This window comes from Mustela putorius, unplaced genomic scaffold (genome assembly GCF_011764305.1).
Source record: "Mustela putorius furo isolate JIRA1106 unplaced genomic scaffold, ASM1176430v1.1 tig00000224_pilon_pilon_pilon, whole genome shotgun sequence".
NCBI lineage: Eukaryota > Metazoa > Chordata > Mammalia > Carnivora > Mustelidae > Mustela > Mustela putorius.
This window is the reverse complement of record NW_025421321.1, coordinates 16,787,894-16,807,300: the sequence shown is the minus strand read 5'-3', so window position 1 is coordinate 16,807,300 and position 19,407 is coordinate 16,787,894. Positions and strand designations below refer to the sequence as shown.

General features: G+C 45.3%; 1 protein-coding gene across 14 annotated transcripts in view; it reads right to left on the bottom strand.

Annotated features, from left to right (window-relative positions):
* The window catches only part of INPP4A (inositol polyphosphate-4-phosphatase type I A), a 129,020-nt gene extending 111,914 nt beyond the window's left edge, over nucleotides 1–17,106 (bottom strand). For 10 of the 14 annotated variants that reach the window (XM_045077780.1, XM_045077781.1, XM_045077786.1 and 7 more), the window contains exon 1: nucleotides 16,862–17,106. The gene's annotated coding sequence lies outside the window, so the exon portion shown is untranslated. Of the gene's footprint in view, nucleotides 1–16,468; nucleotides 16,809–16,861 lie in introns of those variants that run through there. The other 4 variants (XM_045077785.1, XM_045077782.1, XM_045077787.1 and 1 more) reach the window with 2 other exon arrangements.
* Between the last annotated feature and the right edge of the window lie 2,301 nt (nucleotides 17,107–19,407).

The following is a 19,407-nucleotide window of genomic DNA, read 5'->3' as shown; positions in this document are numbered from 1 at the left end:
AAAAGTCTCCTGTGTGAGATGAAGTTCCCAACTTGTAAAGGGCCTGACAGACCTGGAGCCCCTCAGTGAGCTGACTCTGCCTCTCCAGAGCCTCCTTCCTAAGCGTTACCCCCAGTCCTCCACACACGTCTCTTTTGAAACCCCCAGCTCAAGCTATCACCCCCACCCTTGACACATAACTCTCCATGAAGTCCTGTGATGTTCCCAAGACCCAAGGAGGAGGCCACCCTTCCTGTGCACCCCATCCTACTGGGCTTCTTCTAGTTCCTGTGATACCACACTTAGAATCCCGTGCATACAGGTTTGTTCACATTTAGAACAACAATCAAACAACAATCAAAGGTTGATCACATTTACAGACAAAAAATCCAAGAGGACCAAGCCCTAAGAAGGTGTGGCACCTTCTTCCCGAGCAGCAGAAATGCCAGCTAGATTCCAGCCAGCTGGCTGACATTCATGCCGAGGACACAAATGCCAGGGCACAGCAAGGACGTATCAGGGACCCAAGCAGCCAGGTTTGCTTGCACCCTGAGAACTGACTGGAGCCACAGTTATCCCACAAGCTTCTGTCTCACTTCCCTCTCCTAAGTGAGACTAAACCCCAACTTGACCTCTGGGAAATGGGCTGTCCTCCTAGGACAGACTGAGGCTTTTCTTGCACTTTCGACAATGAAATGGTAGCTTTGTCCATTCATTTACTCGAAAAGCATGGATTACACACCTATTTTGTACCAGGCACTGGGGGATACTCTGGAGATACAAAGAAAACTGAGCTACTGTTCCTGACCTGAAGGACATTTATGTCCTATGACATCCCAGATCCGTTATGTTCACTGGGCATGTCCCCAGAGAACAATCTTCACAAATGTGAGTGCCACTGTGGGACACAATGACACCCCCCCCCCGCCCCGCAATAAAACACAGTGAAGCAGAATTTAATATTTTCAGTGATTTCCTCTGGATCTCTAAGGATTTATTGTCAAGGAGCTACACACCAAGAAGGAGAGGGTAGGGGGCTCCCGAACAGGGGTGCAGGTGAGCCAGGCACTCAGCCCCATGAATGCCAGCCCTTCAGGGAGCCTATACTAGGTTAGCTTACTCTGATGCTGTTTTTCTTTTGGTGGCCTGGCACTCACCCCCTAATTACACTCCATTAGTGGAACTTGTACCCACCCTCTCTCAGATCACTCATCTTGGGGGTGTATGTGGTCAGCTGGAATCCTGAGTTCCCCAGCATCAGAGGCAAATGCCTGACCCAGATCCACTTAACAACACTCCTTCCCCTGCGGCAGTCTAGAACTGCACCGCCCATCTTGTCTCCCACTGGACAAAGCATTGCTTGAGCACTACACAATCCTGACCTAGGACTTCAGTCTGTGCTCCATGGACTCTCCACTTCAAGTGCCTCTAGGCCTGTAGTGGTCGCCATCTTGAACTCAGATGGTGCCCTAATGCCTGCTATGTCTCTGGCAAGGGTTCCCAGGCCAGTGGCCACATGAAGTATGCTGACAGCCAACTTCTACAGTCAGCAATGATTTCAAGAACTTCTGCCTTGTCTGTACTTTTCTCCCCGCACCAGACTCCCTCAAAGGTGCTTTCCCCTTTAAGAGTGGGAGATGAAACATGGAAATCAGAACCACTTCCCTCCTGGCCAGGGCCTCACTTTCTGCATTCATACTGCAGACTGAGGGTGTCCCAACAATCTCTGTTTCCCCTGAAAAAGCACAGCATCTAATTCACTGGGGCTAGACACCCACATCAGCACCTGTGGAATAGGAAGGCAAGTTCCATATAACACATGGACCAGAACATCCATGGAGGGAGAAGAAGAGCTCTATAAAGTTTGATGGACACCTCCCTTAAGTAAAACACTTCACTCTCAAAGATGAAATGAAAAAACTGTGTTCATACTGAGAAAGAACTGGCTAGCAAAAGAATCTGGGGGGCGCCTAGGCGGCTCAGTGGGTTAAGCCCTGCCTTCAGCTCAGGTCATGATCTCAGGGTCCTGGGATTGAGCCCTGAATCAGAAGCTCTGCTCAGTGAGGAGCCTGCTTCCCCCTCTCTCTCTGCCTGCCTCTCTGCCCACTTGTGATTTCTCTCTCTCTCTCTCTCTCTCTGTCAAATAAATAAATAAAATCTTTAAAAAGAAAAAAAATCTGGAAGAGAAGCACCAGCTCAGGCAACCATGATTCCTGCTGGGATACGACTGAAGATGCTATGCTCACGCCTTGCCTACAGGTGCCACTCCTGGGGCAGAGAAGATGAGAAAGGGCCATCTGATAATCCTTGCCTTTTTAAAATGTGAAGTTAATTTTTTTTTAAAGGTTTAGAAAAATTACTACAGATTAGACAATTTCCATCAGTAGTTTTGGAAACACAAAAAGTAATTTCCCTATTTCATAGGCATGAATTCAAAGAGTGTTCCTCTGTAAAGATTCCTGAATACATGCCTATCTACACCCCTAAGTCCCAGGAATTCTGGTCAGACAGAAAGCAAAACATGGCTCCTCAGGGGAGCTCAACTTCCTGTAGCTACTGCCCTGCTAGGGATGTGTGTGTTTTTGAGTGTGTGTGTGTGTGTGTGTGTGTACACGAAATATGTGCAAGTGCATGCATGAACAGTGAGTGTGAGCACGAGTGGTGCGTGAGTACTCATGACAGGTGTGTGTGTCAAGCACACGCACTGGACTGGGGTGGAAGGAAAGGTAAAGTAAAGCTGGCCACCCTTACCCGGGTGTGCAGCAGACAAATACTTAGACCCAGACACTGGGAGGCATCTCCTCCTACCCATGCCTATTCCTTGGTCTAACATCTGACCGTTGGAGAGGCCCTCTTTTGAGTTTAGGAATTGCCAATACATATATCCTTCTTAAAATCCAAATGCCTCAAAGAGAAAGACACATTCAGTTTTCTAACATCTAGAATAAACTGGCTACTACATCCCTTTCACCCAACAGAGCAGACACCTGGTCACTCTTCTGAAAGGAAAAGCAGGACAAGGAAAGAAAGAGCCAGGACCCAGGTGCCATCCCCAGTTCAGCGAGTGAGGCTGGCCCTCCCCGCACCTGAGGAGGGGACATGTCCATGGGAGATTCATGGCGGGGAAGGATGAGCCAGCCCTGGAGACTATGGCAGGGGAAAGCTTGTCTGCCTCCTCTTGGCCCCCCCTACTCTAGAGCCTCTTCCCACTCAGGGCATCGTGTCCAGAGGCCCTTCCCTGATCTCACATGCTGCCTAAAATCCCCCCACCCAGGAGGCCTTCCCTCTAGACACACCCATGGGTTCAGAGGCACCAGAGGGACTACTGGAGGGAAGCAGTTCTGGGCCATAACCCTCGGCACTGGCCCTGAGAATATGTCTGCCGTTTCTATTTTCTCAAATGAGGAAATGAAGGAACAAAGGGATCAAGTGACGTCTTTCGAGTTATTGTATGAAAGTAATGTGGAAATGAGAAAGGTCTCAAGCTCTCAACTTTTTAGTTAGCCATCCATGCCTATAGCCTCCCCAGAAGTTTCCCCAAAATTCTGCCAACATCTTCCCAATAAGCATAAAAACTCACCTTCCCAAAAAGACAGCTTGCAGGAAAGACACAGGGAGTTGCCTCCAATGTGTATCCCTCGTGCCCTCCTTTGTCATGGGCCCAGGACCCTGACGTTTAGTTGGCAAGTGGTTGTTGCCTCCCTTGCAGCTAGCTGTGGCCAAGGGTTTGGTACTTGCCAACAAGATGTACAGACCCATTTGATGAGTTCTCAGGAAGTCTGCCTTCCTCCCACCTGGTGTCTGGAAGGCCCCTGAGCTGGCCTTACCCCTAGCTGCCACCCTAGACAGGAGGCGTCGGGCCTCACGGCAGGGAAGGCAGAACACAAACTCTAACTGCAAGTAAGCAAGTAAGACTCCTTACGAAGTCTCTTTTTCTTCACAGCGTTTCCTGTTCTATATAGCCGAATGTTAACCCTAACCATTTTATCATGCCCCACTCATATCCAATGGTGGAAAATGCCCCCATCCTGAAATGCGGACAGCTGGGGAGAAGGAAGGATACTATTTTAGATTCAGTTCATTAACAATTCCCTTTTTCCAGAAGGAGTCAGGAATGCTTTAAATAAAGCATTCTCAATTTACCCCAAGCTCCAGGCTAGACCTTATAAACATCATAAGATTCATTTTATTGTAGGGTTATTTCATAAAACAGTTTCTCCCCCATATAATCAACATTTACAATCCTTAAAAAACAAACAAAAAAAGGCAACCAATCCTATTTCTAGGCCTGAGTAGCAAGCTCAAAAAGCTTTAATAGACTGAATTCCTGTTTACTGCCCCAACCATTTAATGGCTTGGTTTGCATATTTAGTGCAGGTTATGAGGCAAAAACAGTCCTGTTTTTATTCATTACAGTTAGTCCATTAAATGCGGTTCACGGTCTAAGCCACCGGCTGCTTGGAGCCATGATAAAGATGGGTACAATCCTTAACAGTTTACAAAGCAGCCAACCTGTGGGTCTGTGATGCTGGTCAGGCCCTGGGATTCCCAGTTCCCAGGAATGACGCTGCAACCACCACCCTAGGATCTAGTATCTCATCTCATCCTGTTGGGAGTGAATCTGTTCCACGATGGTCTAGAGCCCTCTCTGCTATGGAAGGGGCTGAAGCTGGGCTGGCTGCTGTAATGGGGGCAGACCTGAGCAGCGGACAGGGTGGTCTGGCCTGATGCTTCTTAACCACCAGCTCGGTGTGACAGTGGCACTACCATCACAGAGGCACCCTTCTCTCTGAGTCAGTCCGCCAACCCGCAAGAATGTTCTCCCTGCTCCACAAACTGTCTGCAGGCTTTTCACCTCTCTTTGATCCACAAGGTTAACTCCTAAGCTTGGTAGAGATATTTGACTAATTAAGGAATGATGAAATAATCGAGTTGACTCAAAATGCAAACATCTTTCTCCCTTCAGTAAAGTTCTTCAAAATACCATACAGTTCGATGGCACCTACAATGGTGCCATCTTAGGTATCTTAGGCCATTGCTGGTACATTGCCAACTCTGTGCAAGATTTGCACTATCCAGTAAGACAGGTTCCTATTCTCATGGGCTCTGCAGTGTTTCCAGGAGAAAGACACACGAATGAAGACTGTGACAGCCTTTAGCAACGGAAGCATCCCTGAAATGTGCTCAGGGCTCTTCTTGGAGGGACAGCATTCATACAGTAGTATTCATCTGAAACTCTGTCTTCAATCCTTTCTCATCACTTTATTCTTTAACTAATAACTTTAAATCCAAATACCTTTTAAAACGTCAGGAATGAGTAATAGGAAATAAAATAAGCCAAAAATAGAGTAAAAGGAGGCCACAGAGAGGGAGATGGAGAAGTCAGGGAAGGATACGGAACTGCTAGAAAGGGACAAGCTGGATCTGAACAGCTGTGCATAAATTATCGGGGAAAACATCATGAAGTACAGTGGCCTCCATCCGTTATTGAAAACTGGTAAGGATTTGGGTGTCAACATGCAACCAAGAGCTATACTGGGGGAATACATGCAAAGGGCCTCAGAAGGGGGGTGTGGGAAAGCGTGCAGGGTAGAAGAGCCAGAGAAAGGCACCGGGCACTCTACGTGGACCAGGAGGAGTCTGGGCTGCATGATACACAGACAGCTTCGCCCTCCACAGACATATCCGGTGCTCGGCAGGGTCCCTGACACTAAGTATGTGTACTCTAGGAAGCTGCTGCTGAATCACTGCAGAAGGGAGCCAGAAGTGAAAGAGGAGAGGCAGGAGCCTGATTCCCAAGGCCACTTCCCTAAATACTCTGTATGTATGTGGGTATCACCCAAAGCTAACTTTACCCATGCAGCCCTCAGGCACCATCACAACTCTGCTTCATAGTTGGCTCAGGGGGCAAGGGAGAAAGAAATGAGGGACTCACCCTTACCAGATGAAGGAGAGAAGAGGTCGGTTTCAGACATGGGTTTTACTAAGTCACTTGGCAGGTTAGGGGCAAAATCCAAATGCAGGCTTCTCTTCTGCTCTGGGTGGACACAGTCTACCAGCAGACTATTTCCCTAAGGCCAATCCACTCACCTGTGACTCTCTCCTCGTCAGAACCAGAAGAGTAACAATGTTTGGAAGATTCTGGAGTATCCCGACATTTCTTGGCACACAGTCCCATCTTAATTGGACTCTCTTATTGCATTTAATCAGCCATTAGATGATCACCAAATTATGTAATGTGATCAATTTGTTTAACATTTGTATAGGCAGAACACAGCCAAAGCAAGAAGAAAGGTGAAAATACTTAACATCCATTTCACACAATCACAAGTTTTTATGTGCTTTACAACAACAACAAAAATGTGTCAATAGAAGGCTTAGCTGAGTCGGTGACCACTCACAAAACTTAAGGATGCCCCTCCCACTTCCCTGTTTCCTCTCTGCCCACATCCTTCTCTGACCTTTGCTGGCAGTCCCCTTGCAGAACCTTCTTCTGCAACATTTCCCCTCGGAGCTACTCTGGGCAGTAGTCAGAGATGGATGTACTCTAGCCTTTTGGATACTTTTTTTTATGGCTGTTATGCTTTTAATGGAGGGAGACAGAAAATGCATCAGTGTTAAGAATGTTTTACATACTCATTAGCGTAGTGATTCATGTAAATTTAGAAATACACAGTGTGTTAGACTTCAAAAAGTTTCCTGCAACCTACGATAATGGAAAAGGCTTCTTATGTTTTCACCTGCCACCTTTATTATTACAGTTCTAAATAGTATCTGGGGTTGGCTGGGTTGGGGAAAGCACTAAAAAATAACAGGAGGCTCTTTTCTGCTATAGTTCAAGAATTCTAATAGAGTGGTGTGGCAATGACTACAGGGCAGTGAACTTTCCCCAAAAGGAAAGTTCTAGATGACTACATCACAAACTTTAAAAGTACTGCAGTAATGTTGCTTGGTAACAGACAGTGATGGTACTTATCATGGTGAGAACTGAATAATACAGAGAATTGCTGAATCATTATGTTGTACACCTGAAACTAATATAACACTTAAGTTAATTATACTTCAATTTAAAAATATCTTTAGGGGCGCCTTATGGCTCTTTAAAAACTATTTCCAATCATGATCTCAGAGTCATATAAGCAAGCTGAGCTCGCTGCTCAGCAATGTGCAAGCTCTGGTCAAAAAGCTAAAAAAAAAAAATAAAAAAATAAAAAAAAAAATAAAAATTCTTATATCTTTAAAAAGTATTTCCAATAACATATAAGCAAGCTGAGTCGCTTAACAATGTGCAAGCCTGGAAAAGAGCTAATATATCTCATCCCAGAGAATTTTCAAACATTATAAATCCCATTTTCTTTCACAGAGAAACTTTCTAAAGCATGGACATGACTAGAAGGATATTGACAAAACAGAATATAGCTTTTTAAATATGGGCAAAAAAATGGGAAAAACAGACCTACACACCCGATAAAATTGAGAGGAAAGATACTGAGTCTCCTGCAAGATAGTAACTTCCCAACTACACTGGCCCAGAGCACTGCAATGCACAAATCTGTTTACATTATTCAACTCCCACAACCCCTTTTGGCCAGGCACTTCCCCCATTTCCCCAGATGAGAATGCTGATTTAGCAATTTATCTCGTTCCCCTCAAAACCAGACACAGACACCCCAAAGAGATTACTGCCTTCACTTTGTGAGACAAACCAGACTAACACCTGCATTAATGCACAACACATGCGTCCCAAAGGCAACCGAGGTAACTTGGAAGCTGTTACTACTGTTAAGTCACAAAAGATCACTGAGGGAATCTCAGGCCGCCATAGCTCTGATGGGACCAGCCTCAAAACATCTCACTGAGTCGCTTGACTCACTTGACTCACTGAGTCACTCAGGGTAGTCCTGCTAAGGATCCTCAACATCGTCAGGAGGCTCCGGCCTCTAGGTGGTCAAACAACACAAACGATAAACCAGAGCAAGACCACAACACATAACATCTACATCCCTTGTGCTGCTGTCTCCCTGGGCTTTGGCTCCGTTCCCACTGGCCCACCCTGCTGAAAGCCCCCTTACACTTTAGATCAGCAGTTCTCCATCTGTGGGAAGTCACAGACCTCTAAGATTCGGTTGAAGGCCAGAGGCCCTCTCCCCAGGAAAAGACACAACGTGTGTGTGTGTGTGTGTACATACGCACATGCGCGGGTATGTGTGTATACACACATACATATGCATGGCCAGGTTAGCCCCCTCCTCTCTATGCTCCGTCAGATTTGACACATTTTTGCCAAAACTGACAGTAGGAAACATTGACATTGTAACAATACCCAAACACACACCACATGCAAATAACTACATGTTTTTACCAAAAATGCCTACCCTTCCTATAAGACATGTAGTTGCATATTTTCTATTTTATTTTAAAAAAAGGTTTAAATTCTGGCTACAATCTCAAATTGATTTTGCAAACCACTGCTGTTTGAAAAACACCTTTCTGGACCTTTCCCACCCTGTCTCCTCCTCAGCTGCTCTTCCATCCTCAACAATTAGTACTGATATAGGACAACAGGGTATGAGATTTCCTGGATTAAGCTGAACTTTGAAAAGTCAAGAAAATCTAGAAATACCTTGGAAAGCCTTTGGAAAGTCAAGAAAATCTAGAACTATCTCAGCTTACCAGTTTCTGGAAAAATCTGGAACAGCAGGCTATTTTGAGCTCACAAATTACACCAGACCTGTACTTGCAAAAGGGATCAACAAAGCAGGTCACACTGGGCAGAAGCATTGAAAGTGGTCCCTTAGGCTGTCTCCAGACCAACTTCTTTTTTTTTTTAATTTTTTATTTTTTATAAACATATATTTTTATCCCCAGGGGTACAGGTCTGTGAATCACCAGGTTTACACACTTCACAGCACTCACCAAAGCACATACCCTCCCCAATGTCCATAATCCCACCCCCTTCTCACAACCCCCCTCCCCCCAGCAACCCTTAGTTTGTTTGTAAGATTAAGAGTCACTTATGGTTTGTCTCCCTCCCAATCCCATCTTGTTTCATTGATTCTTCTCCTACCCACTTAAGACCCCATGTTGCATCACCACTTCCTCATATCAGGGAGATCATATGATAGTTGTCTTTCTCTGCTTGACTTATTTCACTAAGCATGGATACGCTCTAGTTCCATCCATGTTGTCACAAATGGCAAGATTTCATTTCTTTTGATGGCTGCATAGTATTCCATTGTGTGTACATACCACATCTTCTTTATCCATTCATCTGTTGATGGACATCTAGGTTCTTTCCATAGTTTGGCTATTGTGGACATTGCTGCTATAAACATTTGGGTGCACGTGCCCCTTTGGATCACTACGTTTGTTATCTTTAGGGTAAATACCCAGTAGTGCAATTGCTGGGTCATAGGGCAGTTCTATTTTCAACATTTTGAGGAACCTCCATGCTGTCTTCCAAAGTGGTTGCACCAGCTTGCATTCCCACCAACAGTGTAGGAGGGTTCCCCTTTCTCCGCATCCTCGCCAGCATCTGTCATTTCTTGACTTGTTGATTTTAGCCATTTTGACTGGTGTGAGGTGATATCTCATTGTGGTTTTGATTTGTATTTCCCTGATGCCGAGTGATATGGAGCACTTTTTCATGTGTCTGTTGGCCATCTGGATGTCTTCTTTGCAGAAATGTCTGTTCATGTCCTCTGCCCATTTCTTGATTGGATTATTTGTTCTTTGGGTGTTGAGTTTGCTAAGTTCTTTATAGATTTTGGACACTAGTCCTTTATCTGATATGTCGTTTGCAAATATCTTCTCCCATTCTGTCAGCTGTCTTTTGATTTTGTTAACTGTTTCCTTTGCTGTGCAAAAGCTTTTGATCTTGATGAAATCCCAATAGTTCATTTTTGCCCTTGCTTCCCTTGCCTTTGGCGCTGTTCCTAGGAAGATGTTGCTGCTGCTGAGGTCGAAGAGGTTGCTGCCCGTGTTCTCCACAAGGATTTTGATGGGTTCCTTTCGCACACTGACCAACTTCTTAAGCATTCCCAAGTCCCTACTAACTGTACTGCTCTTTTTTTATTTTTTTATTTTTTTTGAGTAAGGAGTATTAGAGTAAGCAAGCAAACCCTACACATCAGAACCTGCTTCTAGAATGGCTCTGAAAAGTGAGTCATAAGGACCAGCCCAGATCCTCAGCAGCTGGCCCAGTGGACTCCCATCCCCGCTAGGCCAGAGATAGAACCTGGGGCTGGGAGGTTGCCATCTTGCTTCCTTTAGTCCTAAGGGGAGGATGCAGGCCACTCTCAAGGGAGCTGGGGTGGCTGCAGGCATGAAGGCTGGGAAACAACAGGGCCAGTTAACTGGGGCAGAGGCTGGGGGGATGGGGCATGAAAAGCAAAGATACCCACAGGCTCCTCCGTTTACACCAGGGGCTGACCACCCAATACTCATCCTCCCTTCTTTCTACTCTGGGAACAATCCTGTCTGGATTCAAGAAAAGCCAGCCCCACCTCCAGCTGAGGGATGCAGGTGTTCTTAGTTAGACTAAAGCAAGTCTCAGACTTGACCTTGCATCAGATCACCTGGAGGGCTTGCTAAAACACAGTGCTAGGCCCCGTCCCAGAGTTTCTAATTCAGTAGACTGGGGTGGTCCTGCTCTTCTAGTAAGTCTTGGGGGATGCTGATGCCACCGGCCAGGGGCCCACACATGGAGGAACACACCTAAGCCAATCAGCATACAGCATTCTCAAGACCTCCTGACCTGGATCCTGGGGAGGCCACGTGGTCCTCACTGATCCCACAGACAGCCCTCCCTCCCACAGAGGGAGAGCTACTAGACCATGGCTAGGGACTGGCTGGTGTCAAGAGCAGGGAAACACACAGTCCGGCTGACCATGAGGGCCATCTCATCATCTTGAGGAGGCTGAATCTGGGATGATAGCAGTGATGGCTAGAGAGAAAAATCTAGGTCCTTGATGAAACTGCAAAACTGCTGACAGAGTAGAACTCCAGTTCTATGAGATAGTAAATGACCTTATTGTTTGCTTGGCAGCCAAAAGCACCCCAACAGACACACCCCACAATCCAGGGAGACTCCTGAACCAGGCATCCCTATTATGTAAAAGGACCCTATTCTCCAGAAACATATACTTGCCTAAATGCATTTCCTTCACACTTCCAGAATTTGTACACCTAGGTCATCCTTCTTGAAAATTCTAAATAATGGGTTAGAGAATGAACCATCTGAAATGCAGGCAACACAGGACAAGGGGAGTTCTACATCCTGGAATGAAAGAATTTTATCAGACAGCAGCTGATATGAGCTGTACAAGAGCTACAGTAGGAGCGTGGGGAACAGAAAGAGAGGCAGAGGATGTCAGGAGAGCTCAGAATTCCACCTATAAGCGCAACAGGAAGGGCACTGCATAAACTCCAGGCCAGGAGAATTACCAGATGTCTGAGGGAAAGGCTCTGACAGCATCCCAGGAAGGGAGCAGCAAGGAGCTGAGTGCTTTCCTCCTCAAGAGATCCTTCCTAGAGGAAGCCCCTCTGTCTTCCTGACCCCATTCCAGAAAATGGACATGCCTTCATAGCCACAGACCCTCCCCAGCTGGACCTTTCTTGCATCCGAGGCCTCCACTGGGTGAACCTTAGGATTCCACCTTGAAAGGGCTGCAGCATCTCACCTGCCCCAGGTTAAGGACTGTGAGCCAACACTAGGGGCTGGCTGGTAGGCACATGATAAAGGATATGTGCAGACACCATATTGAGGAGACAAGCACACAGCACCCAGGGGCCCTGATTCTCCATTTCCCAGCCCACTTATGATGAAAAGGATGGTGAAACCTGAAGAGAAAACGCTGCTCTCGTTCCAAGTTCCACACTGCCTGCTTGTGTTGGGCACGGGAACTCATTATCAAGAGTCACGTCCCTGAGCTAGCAGGAATCAGGTGCCATTCCAAGCACCTGATGTGTATTAACTCATGTAAGCCCTCCCCCACCCAACAAGCCTCTGGGGTTGCAGAGGAGCAAACCAAGACACAGAAGATTGAGCTACTTGCCCAAGGTCACATAGCTGCTGGAAGTTCTCAAAGACTTTGACTCCAGAGTCCACAACAGTTTGAGAAATAAAATAAATGGTTTTGAAAGACGTGTAGGCTCAAAGACCCTTACTTGCAGATCAAAACACTAGAAATAGAAATGATTGATATTGGGGGCTCCAGGTAATTAATTCCCATCCCCACACTGATATAATAAAGGATTTATTTTTAAGTACTGTGCAGGAAGCTATATGATTTAATGGAAGTGGTACTAGATTCAGACAGCCCTGGGTTTGAATCCGAGTTCAAGACTTTCTAACCACTCTTAGGTAGATACCTTAGCCACTCCTCACCCAGCTTCCTCCTCAATACCACAGACCTTGCAGGGGATGCCTATAAACACTTGGCCCAGGCCTGGGATGTAGGGGATGCTCAGAAAACAGTAGTTTTCTTCTCCTCTAGGATGAAAAATGCATCATACTTAAGGAGACTTCTAGGGCTGCCAAGAATAAAGTCTAAAGTTATAGTAACTTACACAATGCAGTAATATAAAGAAAACCTAATGAGAAAAAATGTGCAAAGGAGATGCACAGGTAATTCACACAAGCAAAAGTAGAAATGAGCACAAAAAGGTTTTCAATATTTTTGGTAATTTGGGAGATGTAATTAAAATAATAATGCCTTCTTTATCCATTAGATTGGCAAAAATTGACAAGATTTATACTCCTCAGTGTTGGCAGAGTTAAAAAGAAACAGGCAGTTTCACATCCTAATGGAAGGAGTACAAAGTGAAAACCTCTTATAAGTGGGGGCAATCTGGCAGAGCTATCCATTTAAAATTACTCATTGACCCAGAAACTCTACTTCTAGGGATCTAGAAGACTGAGATATTTGTGAGTATTAACAATAAGTTGATTCACAGATTCTCCACTATTTTTAGAGTAGGAAATTGGAAATAACTGAAATATCCATTGATAAAGGATAGTTAAATAAATTATGATAAACCCATACTCTGGAACACAGACCAAAACCAAAACAAAACAAAGGCCTTTTCATGTCAGTACATACAGATCTCCAGAATACAGCGTTAAATTTAAAATACAAACCAGAGAAAATTTTGTGGACTGTGTGAATGAGTGTGCATGTCCCTAAAAAGGCCTAGAAACAGCAACACCTCAGCAGCAATGAGCACATAGCATCCCAAGCTTGGTTTTTTAAATACCATTCTCTATGACAAGGAACAAAGACTCTTTGGAGAAATGGCAAAATGCAAGACTGGAAAGTACAAGCCAAGTGTTGAAGGCTTTGTACCAGGGAGTAAAGAAGTCCTCCAAGAATGATGAGGATGTGTCAAAAGGACACAAGGGGCTCCTGCAGGCCAAGTCTGGGACAATTATAGCAATAAAATGAACAAGAATAAGAGATTATTATCTATTGCATAAATCAGGAATTCGTGAATGCAGAGGTGTAAATGGAAGAATAAACACAGGAGAAAGAAATGCTTTTCCTTTCAGTACAATTCCAACTGGTAGGTATAGAAAGAAATACGAATTAGAAAATCACCATCTGTCAGCCAGCATAATAACTGGTTCAGGTAAGACTCATCAACGGATTCTAAAATTAGACAAAGTATGGGGAGTAACAGTGTATTTACAGAGTCTGGAGTTAATCTTACTAAAAGATACATATTAGTTACAAAGGGAAAATGGTAACTTCTGTAAGGGAACCTGGAAGGCACCACCTTACTCAAGTGATCAAAGTTAACCTGACCAGTGACTGGGACTAATCAACAGCATATGCCTCCTCCTGCTGGGGCATGCTGAGATGGCTGCAGGGTCACCCCGGTGCTACTCTTGCCAAAAGGAGGTAATCTTAATCTAATCAGGAGGAAACTGCAGGCAAGCCCAAACTGGGAGACATCATCCAAAAAAAAAGGTGGCAAAAATGTCAATGTCATGAAACACAAAGACTCCCTAACTGTTCCAGATGAAAGGACAATAATGAGGACAATTTGACACAATGTATAATCTTGGATTTTCTTTTGCTCCAAAGGACATTACTGGAACTACCAGCAAAATTTGGGAAAGACTTATATATTAAATAAGAGTGTTGTATCAATGTTCGATTTCCTGATGTTTAATAACTATACTGTTGTTATGTAAGAGAATGTCCTTGTTTTTAAGATACACACAATAAAGTACTTAGAGGTAAAAGGACATCATGTCACTAGGTTACCGTTAAACAGTTCAGAAAAAAGTAATGACACATGAACAAATACGAGAGGAGGATAATGCAAATTACGATTTGGAGAATGTGGGTAAAGAACAGCCAGAAAGTCTCTGGATTTTCTTGCAACTTTTCAGTATAACCGAAATAATATTTTTTAACAATTTAAAAAAAGCAAGGTGTGCATATGTACAGAAATATGGGTAAATTCCTGGGGATTTGGTTCATGATGGCATTCTGCTTTAAAGCAAAATGGTGTTAATACTGGTCTCCCCAAAATACGTTCTCTTCACAGAGCTTCTCTTCCAGAAAGCCATAAAAATGTGTTTTGAAGGATCTCTCAAGACCAGCTCATTAATCAAGTTCTACAAAAGAAGCGACCACATAATCAAGCCTTTTTTCCTGCAGACCTGGCACTCTTTTTTTCCTCAGTGAAAGCCAAAGCATCCTGACACCATGAGTAGCTAATGATGCTGAGAACTTTGCTGGAATATGTAATCCATAAAGGAGTTTTCCGTGAGAAACAGGTTCCAACCTTGGTCCAAAGTCTCCCGACCCCTCTCTGTCTTATTGGATTCTTGAGATGCTGCAGGGGCGGGGGGGGGGGGGGGGGGGGAGAGATCACCGGTCAGTTGGTCCCCTGTGCCTTTCTGTTCCATTCCTCAGGAGCATTCACAGATCTGTTGGCTGAGCAGAATGTTCCAAGGTAGGCCGCTGGCTAAAAGGACTTGCAGGGTCAGTGGCCCTCTCAGTCATATACACCCCATTTCTCTGGTGTTTAACAGCTCACAACAAGCTCTTGTGTATATTATTTTATTTCATCCTTTCTTTATAGCAACTTTAAAAAAAAATCCTAATACTCAGTTTAACAGCAATACAAGAAAATATACCATTTCCCAAACAATGTAATAAACAATAATGTCTCCCCTTGACTTCAAGTCTAAAGCAGATAAACACTGAGAGAGTGTAAGCCTCATGAAAAACCAAGAAGTAAAGCAGCCACTAGACTCAGCAGAGCAAATTCTATTGCTGAGCCCAGGAGAAATACAGCCCCCCACTTCCCTCTGCAACTGGCTAGCTTCCTTTCTTTTAAGCCCTGTCTTCAGGGCACACTCTGCCAGGAACTTTGGCTGGTTGCTACAGAGGTGTGTTTACAAGACACCGCAGGGAATGAGGCCTTGTGGGTTTCCATTCACAAGCAACAACCGCTCCTGGGACAGCATCATGGTCTTCCGACAGCAGCCCTCCAACAGACAACCACACTAGCCTCCTGGCATGGGCATCATCATTCATCTTTCCTCAGAGAAATCAAGGAATCGAACCTTCCAGGAGTAAACATCTTAACAAAAATTCCCCAAAGGCCCTAGCCGACATCCAGAATCAAAACTTCTCTTAAAGAAAGGCCATTTCAACCAACGAAATACTAAGTTTAATTCTAGAACAACCTATTCTATATGCATTTACCAAGGCCAACAGCACCTACATCCCAAAACAAATGGCAAAGCAGGTTCTGTTCTCACCTTTTAGAGTTGAGAACATTGAGAACCAGCGTTGGCAAGTAGCAGATCCAGGATTCACACCCAAGTCATCCTGTTCAGGCCCCAATCCCACTGGCTTGCCCACAGTCCACCCAATCCACTGCGAACCAAGATGAATCAGGCAGAATTTCACTGCAACATTCCAGCTGTCACCCCACCCCCTACTCCCTAGATTTAGATGCCCTGTGGTCATTCTACTCTGAAGCAGCCTCCCAACTGAACACTTTCAGAAGGCAAAGCAAAAAACAAGAAAAGAGGCTTTACAATTGTTTATACTTCCTTTTCGGCCAGTGGAGTATTTTCATGATCTGTCATTATGGATGAACTCAGGGCGGGAGGAACACAACATTATGTAATGTCAGAGGGCAGGCGACAGGGGAGGTGGGGTGCGGGGAGGGAAAGCAAGCCCATCCCAGATCCGTTCGCCCACAAAGACATAAATTTACCTTTGACATTTTGAGTGTTTCAATCATCTATGGCCTACACATTCATGACTGGGTTTTCAAGAGATGGTCACAGATCCCTGCAAATTTCTCAGGCCTCAATTAACTGACCAGCATAGCCAGAAAGAAATAATATACAAAAGGCCAAGATGCCAGAAATGTCGGGGGGCTATGACCCGGCAGAAAAGGGTAGAGTTGAGAGGATGGAGACCAGATGTCCTACACTGAGATGCATGCTTATTTTTACCCGGTTATGTTTACACCGGAGACACAGCGAGGCCTTCAGCGTCTGGAGTCACTAGATCCAAGCAAGAGCCAAGATGTGGCCTCGGGGTCGACGCGTCCTGCATCCTGGCTCCCAACGCCCGCTCCAGCTCCGCACTCCCCTCAGCGCGAGACGGCCGGGGTCTCCTACTAGCTTAGGGGTCGGCCTGGCTCGGATTGTTCTCCAAAGACGCAACCGCCCGCGAACCGCTAGGCTGTAGGATTTCCATGACAACCGCGGGCGCCGTCTCCGTCAGGCGCACCCGGTACCGAGATGCGCGCCGCGCCGCGCCCCGCCCCACCCCGCCGGGTGCATCCTTGCACCCCGCTCCTCGCCGGCGCCGCGTCGCCCCCGCGCCCAGCTTGGCCCACCTACCTGGCGCGCCCCGGCCCGCGGCGCCCGCGCCCTGCTGCCCCGCCGTCCTAGGTCCCGCCGGGCCGTGCGAGCGAGCCCCGCAACAGCAGCGCCGCCGCTTGGTTACCAAGTCACCGGCCGTGGCCCGGCTCTACGTGCTGGTTCTCCTGCGCCGGCCGTCCGCGAACCTTCCGCCCGCGCAGCAATCCGAACTCCGCGGCCGCTGCCGCCGCCGCCGCCGCCGCCGCTCTGGAGGTCGCGCTCAGCCCCGCCCCGGCCCCGCCCCTTCTCTGCGCATGCTCACTCAGCGACCCCAGGCCGGGCCGCCCCACCCCTCCGGTCCGCCTCCTTGGCGGGGGAGCAGGGCTGCTGAGACTCCCGCGCCGGATTCTACTCCTAGGTTACAGCAAGACCTCACTCTGATCCTGGACTGAGTCTCCTGCAAGGAATTCTTGAACATCCGGACTTAATCGGACGATGGCATTTTTCGCCCTCACATATACTGAGTCTTGTGAGGCTCGAATGTATCCCCTAAGAAGGTTCCATAGAAGAGTGGTCCCCGGGTGAAACGTTTCGGCCCTTTTCCCCCACGGTGAGCGTGCTTTCCGTGGTGCAGGGGCGCGCAATCCCTAGCAGACGTTTAGGAAACGGAACATTGAACCCAGAAACAAGAAAGAATTAAAATCATACTTTGAAAATACAGACAAGCAAAAAGAAGAAACCAGTAACAGCCTTGCAGACCTATTCTGGCATAGCTGTATAAATATGCAATTATAGACTCTCACTGCATATCAGTTCCTTGCACTTCTCCCCCACAGTCCGCTCTGTTTTTTCATGGGGAAGAAATATATAATAAAGTTTTGGAGGAAACTTTTCATTTTAATATGACTAAACCTTAATATTTCTGCTTGAGCAAGGATAAATACTGGACTGACTATAAGCAGGCATTTTATTTTGAAGTCTTTAAATTTTATTAGAAAAAAAGTTCTCCTTAAAAATTCTTTTTTTTTTTTAAGATTTTATTTTATTTATTTATTTGACAGAGAGAGAGAGAGATCACAAGTAGGCAGAGAGGCAGGCAAAGAGAGAGAGGGGGAAGCAGGCTCCCTGCTGAGCAGAGATGGATGATGGATGCGGGGCTTGATTCCAGGACCCTGAGATCCTGACCTGAGCTGAAGGCTTAACCCACTGAGCCACCCAGGCGCCCCTCTCCTTAAAAATTCTTAAACGAAAACTTTTTTAATTCAACAATCCAGAACACTTATCAGAGTTTAGATAAATGGAAAGATTGACTTAAGCCTGACATAAAATTAAAGCCAAGAAAATCAAACTTGTGGAAATCCAAAAATGTTTTTATATCTTATTTTCTAAAATTAGGGTGACCAATATACCTGATTTACCTTTTTTCTAGGAAAAGTATTAATAAGATCCTCTTGATATCTCAAAAGTGTTCTCAAAAATGTTCAGATGATCCTATGGCCATACTAGTGTTAATCAAGCCAAGAGTGTTTTTAAATCATAAGCTTTTTAAAAAAACACAAATTCACAAACATTTAAAAATAAACAATAGAAAAAAAATAAACAATAGTCCAATTTCAAAAATTCTTTTACCATAATAGTGAGCACTGAATGATGATCAGGCTTCCAATAAACATTTGTCAATTGACTGGCATGTAATTCAGGATACTTCTAAAAGAATAATCACATTTCAAAGAGACTCTTACTGTCACAAAACAAACTGAAGGTGGCGGGGGGGGGGCGGGGGGGGCGGGGGGGCTGGGGGTAGGGAGAGGGTGGTGGGGTTATGGACATTGCAGAAGGTATGCACTATGGTGAGTGCTGTGAAGTGTGTAAACCTGGTGATTCACAGACCTGTACTCCTGGGGCTAATAATACATTATATGTTTATTTAAAAAATTAAAAATTAAATTAAATTTTTAAAAAAGAATAATCATGTTTCAGTAACAAGTAATGGGGCCCCAATTCCACTGTAGAGTGAACATTATCAAGAGAAAAGGAAACCAAGCTTGTTAGTATATATGATGCTATGCATTCTTGAAGCATCACAATGTGATAGAAGAAAGTATCCTAGAAGTGTGCTGGGGGGAAAGCAACATGAGGTCCCCAAACACCAGCATTACCATCCTCTTTAGTACTTACTAGAAATGCAAATTCCTGGGCCACATGCTAGACTTGCTAAGTCAGAAGCTGTGAAAGTGGAACCAAGCAATCTGTATTTCTATATGGACCTAAATAATGGACCTAAATAATCTCTACACAATAAATAAGCAGATTAAGACAATCTACATACAGTAACTGAGAGCTGAGCAGTGTTATTTTGGGGACTAGAACCAACCAACTTGAGAATTTATTTTTGGGTCATTAAATATGATATATTTATGTCTATATGTGTTTTCACTAGAGAGTATATGTAGCCTTGAAAAACAACAGCCCTGCTGCCATAATGGCTGTGAAAAACAGTGGCCGTGCCGCTACCAGGGGGGGGAAAGGGATTTGGAGCCCCTCAAATAGCTCTATCTCCAGAGAAATGTCACTATTGGATTCAC